Below are 8,022 nucleotides of genomic sequence, written 5' to 3'. Positions count from 1 at the left end.
TTTTAATGATTGATCATGATGGTGTTACTGTTAACGCGCGTGCCAGTAATAAAACAAGCTACAGATAACTCTGGCGCAAAGGATCGTTTCTCATTCGAGATGAATATTTATAGTCCCTGATTAATACACTTAGACTGAACAACTTGCAGCAGCTGTGTGTGTGTGTGTGTGTGTGTGTGTGTGTGTGTGTGTGTGTGTGTGTTTGTTTGTGTGTCCGTGTGTCTGAGTGAGTGAGTGTGTGTGTTTGTTTATTATCTATAAATAGTTGGAAGAGCGCTGAGGTTTCCGCGCCCCAGCCGGAAGTTTCCAGGCCCCGGGGGGGTGGGGGGACGGTTGAGAACCGTGCAGGTGCTCGGAGGCAGAATTTTCCCGTGGAAGCTTTTTCTCTGCATGCTCTACGTCAGCTCACTGAGTTCTTAAGAACCAACCCAAAACTCAAAAACTCTCAGAGCCCCCCAAAATACACATTCAATCACACAGAAACACAAACAACCACACACACACACACACACACACACACGCACACGCACGCACGCACACTCATATACTCAGGTCCACATGGAAGGGGATAGTCAGCAGCAAGTCAGGAACCGTGATATGAAGCGGTATTTTGGGTAAGCTCCATGTGCTTCGTTAAAAATAACTATTCTAATTAGAGAGCTGGAATGGATTGTATAATAATAATAATAGTTATTATTATTATTATTATTATTATTATTATTATTATTATTATTATTATTATTTAATATGAAGTGATCCAAACTTAACGCATTATCGCCTCATTAAGCCTCTAAAAAAGCGCGTGCCGTCTCATTAGGACTCATTAGAAAGGCAAATGGCACCGACTGGGACTGACGGCGGATGAAGGACACCGATACACGCAGAGCTGCTGGATTATATTATTCACCCATGACGTTGTGGTGACATTTTTTTTATCCAGAGAAACCGTGTGTGGAATTTTGGGCACGTTTTTGGGTGTTTGTTGGAGGTGAAGAAGATGAAGAATGAGCAGCAGTGCAGAACACATTTGTCGGAGTCTAAGTGCTTGGAAAAACCGTGGCGCTGACACTGACACTGAGAGTGTAATGTGTGTGTGTGTGTGTGTGTGTGTGTGTGTGAGGATGAGGATGCAGTCGGATATGGCTTGAAATGAGCTCTGCAGGAAGACGCAGGATTTGGATAAGGGTTGCCAGATTCGACAGATATCCAGACCACGATTTAATTAGCTTCTAATCATCCTGATGGAACCGAACTATTCCCAGCACACTGCATTTTCCTGCTTAACCCGGAACAAAGCAAATAAAGGCAACCCTGTCTTGTGCACCAGTGAACTTGGAGGTCTGTTGCCTCGTCAAATGCGCCGAAGCTTCGTTTCATTTTGCTGGACTTGAATTTTTTGTTTTAAAACCTATAGAAAAAATCCCCTGGGGGGAAAAATTAAATATGCAAAATGAGAACTAAAAGACACTTCTTGTGCGCCTGCGCGAATTATGAGGCTATTACGCGTTTGCAAAAACTTTTCTAATGATGGTAATTTTAAGATGATGATGATGATGATGATAATAATAATAATAATAATAATAATAGTTATCCTCATCATTTTCCGAGTTTTGTCTTTATTGATTTTGTTCATCAGCTGCACGTGAATCAAAGCCCTTACAAAAATGATCATACGCCACTATTTTTGAAAAACATCACCTTCCAGACTGCACAGCCATGTGCTGAGTGATCTCTTACCAATAGACCTTTATTTAGAAAAGAATATAGTATAGATTGTATATAATTTAGAGTAAGCTTATTCTTCATCTTCATGTTGTCTTCTGAAGAAAACGCGCGGAGGTTATTGACAAACTATTTTATTCCACAAGTTCAGCTAAAAACACTTAATGGAAAAAAAAAACAATATAAATGACCACGGAATCTGAATATGAAATATTCATATTGCTACAATTCTGGAAACAACTGAGAGGATCCGTTTGAAATGTTTTCTCATATGCGTCTTTTTTAATGAGAAGATAAGTGCAGATCAGAGAGAGAGAGAGAGAGAGAGAGAGAGAGAGAGAGAGAGCTCAAACAGACTCCAGCTCCACACTGAGCTTCATTCCGGTGCGTGCGCAAAACTCGGTACGCCATGTCCACATGCTTATCACTGTCCCAAAAAAACGTTATAAAGCTATTATCCCTGTGTTTTGCAAGTAACTGCATGAAACTGTGACTAAAGAAGGTCTGGGAAGCGCAAAGGCACATATGTTAGATTGGGGTTTTTTTCATTCTTTTTCTTTCTTTTTTCTGTGCGCTTTTGTGCGCGGATGCGGCGTTGGCTCAGAAAGTTAAAATGATTCTCCACATAGACACCGGTTGCTTTCTCAAGAGCTGTTGCTGCGTACAAAAGCCCCATATGCTTAATGGCAATTGTGGAGAGGCTTTAAAAATGAAAACGAGGTCTTTTTAAAATTTGGAAAGGTTCCTTTTATTTGATTTAGATGGAGCAGGCTGCTTGCGCGCAAAGCGAAAACGCGCCTGGCCATTGACTCCGGCTCTCATTTATCTCGGGCCATAAGTGTGTTTCATTACAGCCATGAGCTTTTCATCGGCCGCCTTTGTTTCCTGTGAACGTCTAATGCCGTGAAGCAAAGAAGTGACAATATTTTCCATCAGCTTGAAGCTCGGAGAGAAGGGCTCTCGAGTTTGGCAAAAATCAGGCGCATCATTCATCCTGTCACGCCGCACCTGTGCGCCTGGCATTCAAACTCCACAAAACCTATTCTTATTAACCTTAATTATTCAAAAACGGCCGCACAATGGCTGAAATGGAGCAGGTTGAAGTCTGTTTATTGACCGTAAATGTTTTTTCTCTTCCTGAGAGATCTCCCCAAGGCTCTTTGTTCAGGACCCCTCTTCTCCTTTCAGCCTCGTAGCAGGTTTTTTTTTTTTTTAGCCAGAATTTTCAATTGCAGCATCTGCTTCATCGGAGGGATCAAAAATATGGAGACACCAAACATATGCATGTGAGGGATTTGTTAAATCCCTGTAATGAGTTATTAACTGGAGGCGAACAAAAGCGCACAGGATGGCGAGGGCCTTTGGGTAATATAGTCACTTTTTGGAAACGCCTGGCTATTACACTTCTGTATAAAATGAACGCCAGGTGATGAGAATAAAATCCTTAAAGACCAGCTCTCTTTCTCCCCTCTCTCTCTCTCAGTCTTTCTGTGCTGCTGCCCCTTTTCTCCCTCTCTCTCTTTCCATGTGAAAAAAAAATCGACGCACATAAATTTAATTGGCTGATCACTCTAATTGACTTGAAACAAAACTGCTTGCGGAGTCGCATAGTTAAAATAAAGTGCGCTTACGTCCGCACGTCGTGCTTTACTGTTCCCATATTGTACCAAAGACAAAGCTTAGTGCTACATTAAAGGCGAGAAAACCATGCCAACACGTCTTGGAGACGTGTAAGGGCCTCTCTCTGTCTCTCTTTAAGCAGCTGCTATCCAGGGCCTAGACGCACACAAAAAAAGAAAGAAAATAAAAAGAAGTTGGAAATAACCAGGTGCAAAGAAACCATCGCACAGAAAGCTGGACAAGGATGGATATGTTACGCTTAGCAATAAAGATATCAGTGCGCTTGTTTGAGGTTACTTTGGTTACTTTGGCACCGAGAGTCCCCTCCTTTTTGGGGGGTCCCTTGTGTGAACCAAACTTCAAACACCTGTTGCTCGGGTTGCTCTCATCATAAATCCAGTGGAATAATCATGATTATGTTATCATGTTAAAGGGGGAGAGGGATGGCGGGGTATTAAAGCCCCCCCTCGGAGAGAGAGAAGGGATTTTGGCAGGGTCAAACGCTTAAAGAGACTCCACTGGTGTTTATTGGATCTAGCAGCTGGCACCCTGATGGCCAAACACTAATGAAAGCGCTATAATCCGAAATATGAGCAGCTTTAACGCTGATTAACGCGTAGTAAAGTCTCTACTGTTGCACTGAGACCACACATCAAAAAAAACATCCGGATTTAACAGCAACTCTGTTTATTTTTGAGTTATATTTCTCTTTATCCAAAAAGAAATGAACGAGGCAGAATTCAATACAAACTCAGAAGTGAGCAGTTGAGGGTTAAAGGTCGTGCCCAGGTGCCTACCGGTGGCTTTCTGGTAGTACTGGGATTTGAACTAACAACCATTTGGTCAATAATGTAGAACCTCATCTGCTGAGCTTCCACTGCCCTTCAGAGCACAAGTGTTTGCAGTTGTTTTCTACACATAAGTGAGTTTTGAATAAATTTGTATCAGTATGTGGGAAAAGTACCCGTGATGATGGGATTGAAACGTCACCAGTTAATGCACCACTGTAGGTGTTCATGTATCACCATAGATGCTAATTCAGGGGTTAAGGTTGTGTGCTAGTAACCTGCAGGATGTCATTTCAAATCCCAAGTCCATATGGTTATGTCTTCTTATTACTCCTGTTTATTAAAACCTGGTACCTTTGAACAGCTTCATTAAACAAAATGAATTTGATTAGTTTATATGCGAGTTATCAGACTGATGAAGCTTCAAGTAGCCAAATGCCCTTGATTCTGACAGACACTTAATCTCTCTCACCATGAGGAGGTAAATAAATACCTTATTAGAAGAAGAAGAAGAAGTAGAAGTCACACTGGATATCTTTGACTATCATTCAAAATTAGCATTAATAATTTTAACTTCGTCACTAAAGAAGAAGAAGAAGAAGAAGCAATCTATTCTCACTCCCACTGTTGAAGCATGGGCATGATGATGATGATGATGATGGTGATGCATTTGAAGAAGAAGAAGAAGAAGAAGAAGAAGAAGAAGAAGAAGAAGAAGAAAATTAATAAGAAGAAGAAAATTAAGAACTTAAGAAAATTAAGAAGAAGAAGAAGAAGAAGAAGAAGAAGAAGAAGATGAAAATGAATAATAAGAAGAAAATTAAGACTAAGAAAATTAAGAAAAAGAAGAAGAAGAAGAAGCCGTACCAGATATCTGACGTTAAAAAATGGAGATGATCAGATTATAATATTTAATTTTATGTTTACTAATGTCACCTAAATGCGTGTGGACCAGAAAGAAAATAGATTGATTTTTCACTTATTATATTTCAAAACACTTGTTCGGAAAGTGGCAGATCTTCCCACGCGCCTCTGGACCACAAATCCGTCCCTACTCCAAACAATAACACCATGATCGATTTTTCCTCATTTGTCCTTGTGCCATGAATGAAGATGTGCGCAGTTTCTTTAAAATGATCTATAAAACGAATAATAAATGCGTCAGAAGGACACTTGTCCTGCTTCCAAAACCTCTCCATGGGACCTGGATGCAGATCAGCGCACAGCAGATTAACAAAAAACTCTTTAATAAGTCGTGCACGTCTCTGATGAGTTATAATAAGCTGTGCATTGGAGACAGCTGGCCTTGCTTGGCCACGCACAGAGCTCCAGTGCCACCCTGGATCTGCCATGCACAGCCACTGTGACCTTCCCCCTCCAACTCGCCTTTCACACCATTACAGCCATAAAGGCGTCGTGCTATGATCTTTGTGCTCAGCAGAATGGGCTCGAATATGGTGCTTAATAGGAGAGGCATTGTGTCCAGCTTTTGCATGCCTCATACTATGAATTATTGCTTCTCTTTTATTCGCCTGGGCTGCAGTTACCATATGAGGTTCATCCAGAGCCTGCCAGGCACTTGACTCCCATTTTTATTAATGCATCTTCTTCATCTTCTCCTCCTTCTTCTTTTTTTTTCCTTCTACTCCGCGAAGTCTTACGTTATCACCAGGAGAGTGAGAATACACGCCCGAGGTGTCATCCCAGAAAACCCTTCCGCTGATTAACTAAACGCTGATGTGTTTATATCATTTCAGCGGGACGCACTGATAGTTAATTAGTTTAGTAAACGCGGGGGATTATTGTTTGCATTGCTGTAATGAGACTCTGGAGAATGATGGAGAATTTAATTAAATATATCTGCATAATCCGGTCCTACCCGAATCGAACAGGTGGTTCTCTGATCACTTCATGCTTTCTTGACATTTTCTTACCATCCTAGAGATGATATCAGTTCCGAAATGAACCGTTTTCTCTCCATTATTTTTATTATTATTAAAACCTGGTTGTTTAGTGATCAAATCATAACCACGACTTTGCGATAAATAGGCCTGTACTTGCGCAAATTAAATAAATAAATAAACAAATAAATACAAATAAAACATGATTACTGAACTAAATAATGATATGTTTTTTTGTTTGTTTACTGCATGAGGTGCACATGACCTGTATACAAATACAAACCTCTAAAAGAATTGTGTGTTATTTTCGGTGTATTTGAAACGCATCCTCGTGCCAAATCATGTTTACGCGCATATTCTAATGAGTCATTTGGTGTTTCAGCGAATACATTCACAAGTATGTAGGCCCACCTGTATGTGCAGTCTAAATATTGTCTGGAAAAAAAGTGAAGAAAGTAAACCCACTAACATGCCAGGGTGCTCGGTGTGAAGTTTTTATTTAAAAAAAAAAAGAAAAGAAAGAAAGAAAATGTCAAGTCTTTTTTATGAGCGCAGAAATTAAAATGCGCGGTCTTCGCGCGCTGGGGCTCGTGAGCGCGCACGACTCTTTTTGTCCGAAAAATGTCTCTCATCTATCTTTTTTTTTGGGGGGGGGGGCTGTTTAAAACACGACACGCTCTTATATTTCCTCAGTAATGTGAAGGAACTCTTCTTTCGCTCTTGCAGCTCTGGGGAAACAGGTTCCCTGGTTATTCAGCGCGATATTCAGAAACCCGAATAAAAATGCGATAAATTACAAATATGCAAATGGTGCGGAGGGCTGTTGTGCGCGTGAATGCGGTGAGGTGGTGGTGGTGAGAGCCCCCGCACACCACGGTGCGACAATATGTTTCCGCCGTGCGCGTCCTGCGCGCTCCAGACACCCAGCCCGCTGCACCGCCGCCTTTGTTCGCTCAGCAGAATGGAGAGATTCAGAAACGTTTCTCTCTCTCTCTCTCTCTCTCTCTCTCGCTCTCTGCTGCCATGAACTTCACTGCTCTGTTCCTCAGCAGGAATAGATGAAGGATTTGGAAAAAGAAACGCAGGAGATTTGGGGTCCGCGTTCTTGAATATCGGTTAATAAGAAAACATTGTTCACTCGGGATGAGTTCTATACAACATGCTATACAAGCAAGAAGTGTAAAAAGCTGCAACAAAATGTAATTTCACTTCACATCACGAGGTGCAAAAAGCGAGCTGTGGTTCTGTTTACGTGCGTGTGTGCGTGCGTGTGTGCGTGCGCGCGTGTGTACCCTGGGTAACGCAGGCAGTGGGTGAAGCTCTCGGGTTCTTTATTGTGCTCTTGAAGGCTGCAAAAGAAGCAGCTCAGTGCTGATTTGCCCCATAAGTTTCTTGTACTGGGTTTTAATGGCCTCGGGCCAGGCCTGGGAACGCTTCCAGCCTTGACTCCCATTAACCCTCTATGGTGAAACTCTGCTGGAATCCAACACACCAGCCATCGCCATTTATCCCCTAACTAATGCAACCAATTAATTTCTTGAGGTGCACAAAAAATCCGATTTTTTCCCCTGTTGTTTCACAAACTGTGCTGTAGTGTGTGTGTTTAGTGACTTTCCCCCCTCCTGAGAGCGTTTAAGGTGCTGATATAAATCAGACACCTGACTGTGGTCTTGCTGTGGAAGGAAAAAAAAAGAGGAAAAGGGGGATAAAAAAGTGAACAGAGAAAAAAAGCACTTCAGCCATATGGCAGACTGAGCACAGCCTATAAGGGTGACGTATTGTGCTTTATTTGACATGCAGTAGCCTAGTTAATAAGAGATTACAAGGAATTAAAGCATAATCACATAATCCCGGTGCGAAAGGGCCGCGGTGCGGTGATCCCAGCTCACCATAACCAGATGAACAGAGGTCTGAAATGACACTCTGTTAAAGGAGAAATTGGTAATTGATTCTAAGCTTGTCTCTGAGGATCAACGAGGGCTGATGGAAGC

The sequence above is a fragment of the Ictalurus furcatus genome, chromosome 20 (assembly GCF_023375685.1).
Source record: "Ictalurus furcatus strain D&B chromosome 20, Billie_1.0, whole genome shotgun sequence".
Lineage (NCBI taxonomy): Eukaryota > Metazoa > Chordata > Actinopteri > Siluriformes > Ictaluridae > Ictalurus > Ictalurus furcatus.
The sequence above is the reverse complement of the archived record's forward strand: the minus strand, read 5'-3'. Positions refer to the sequence as shown.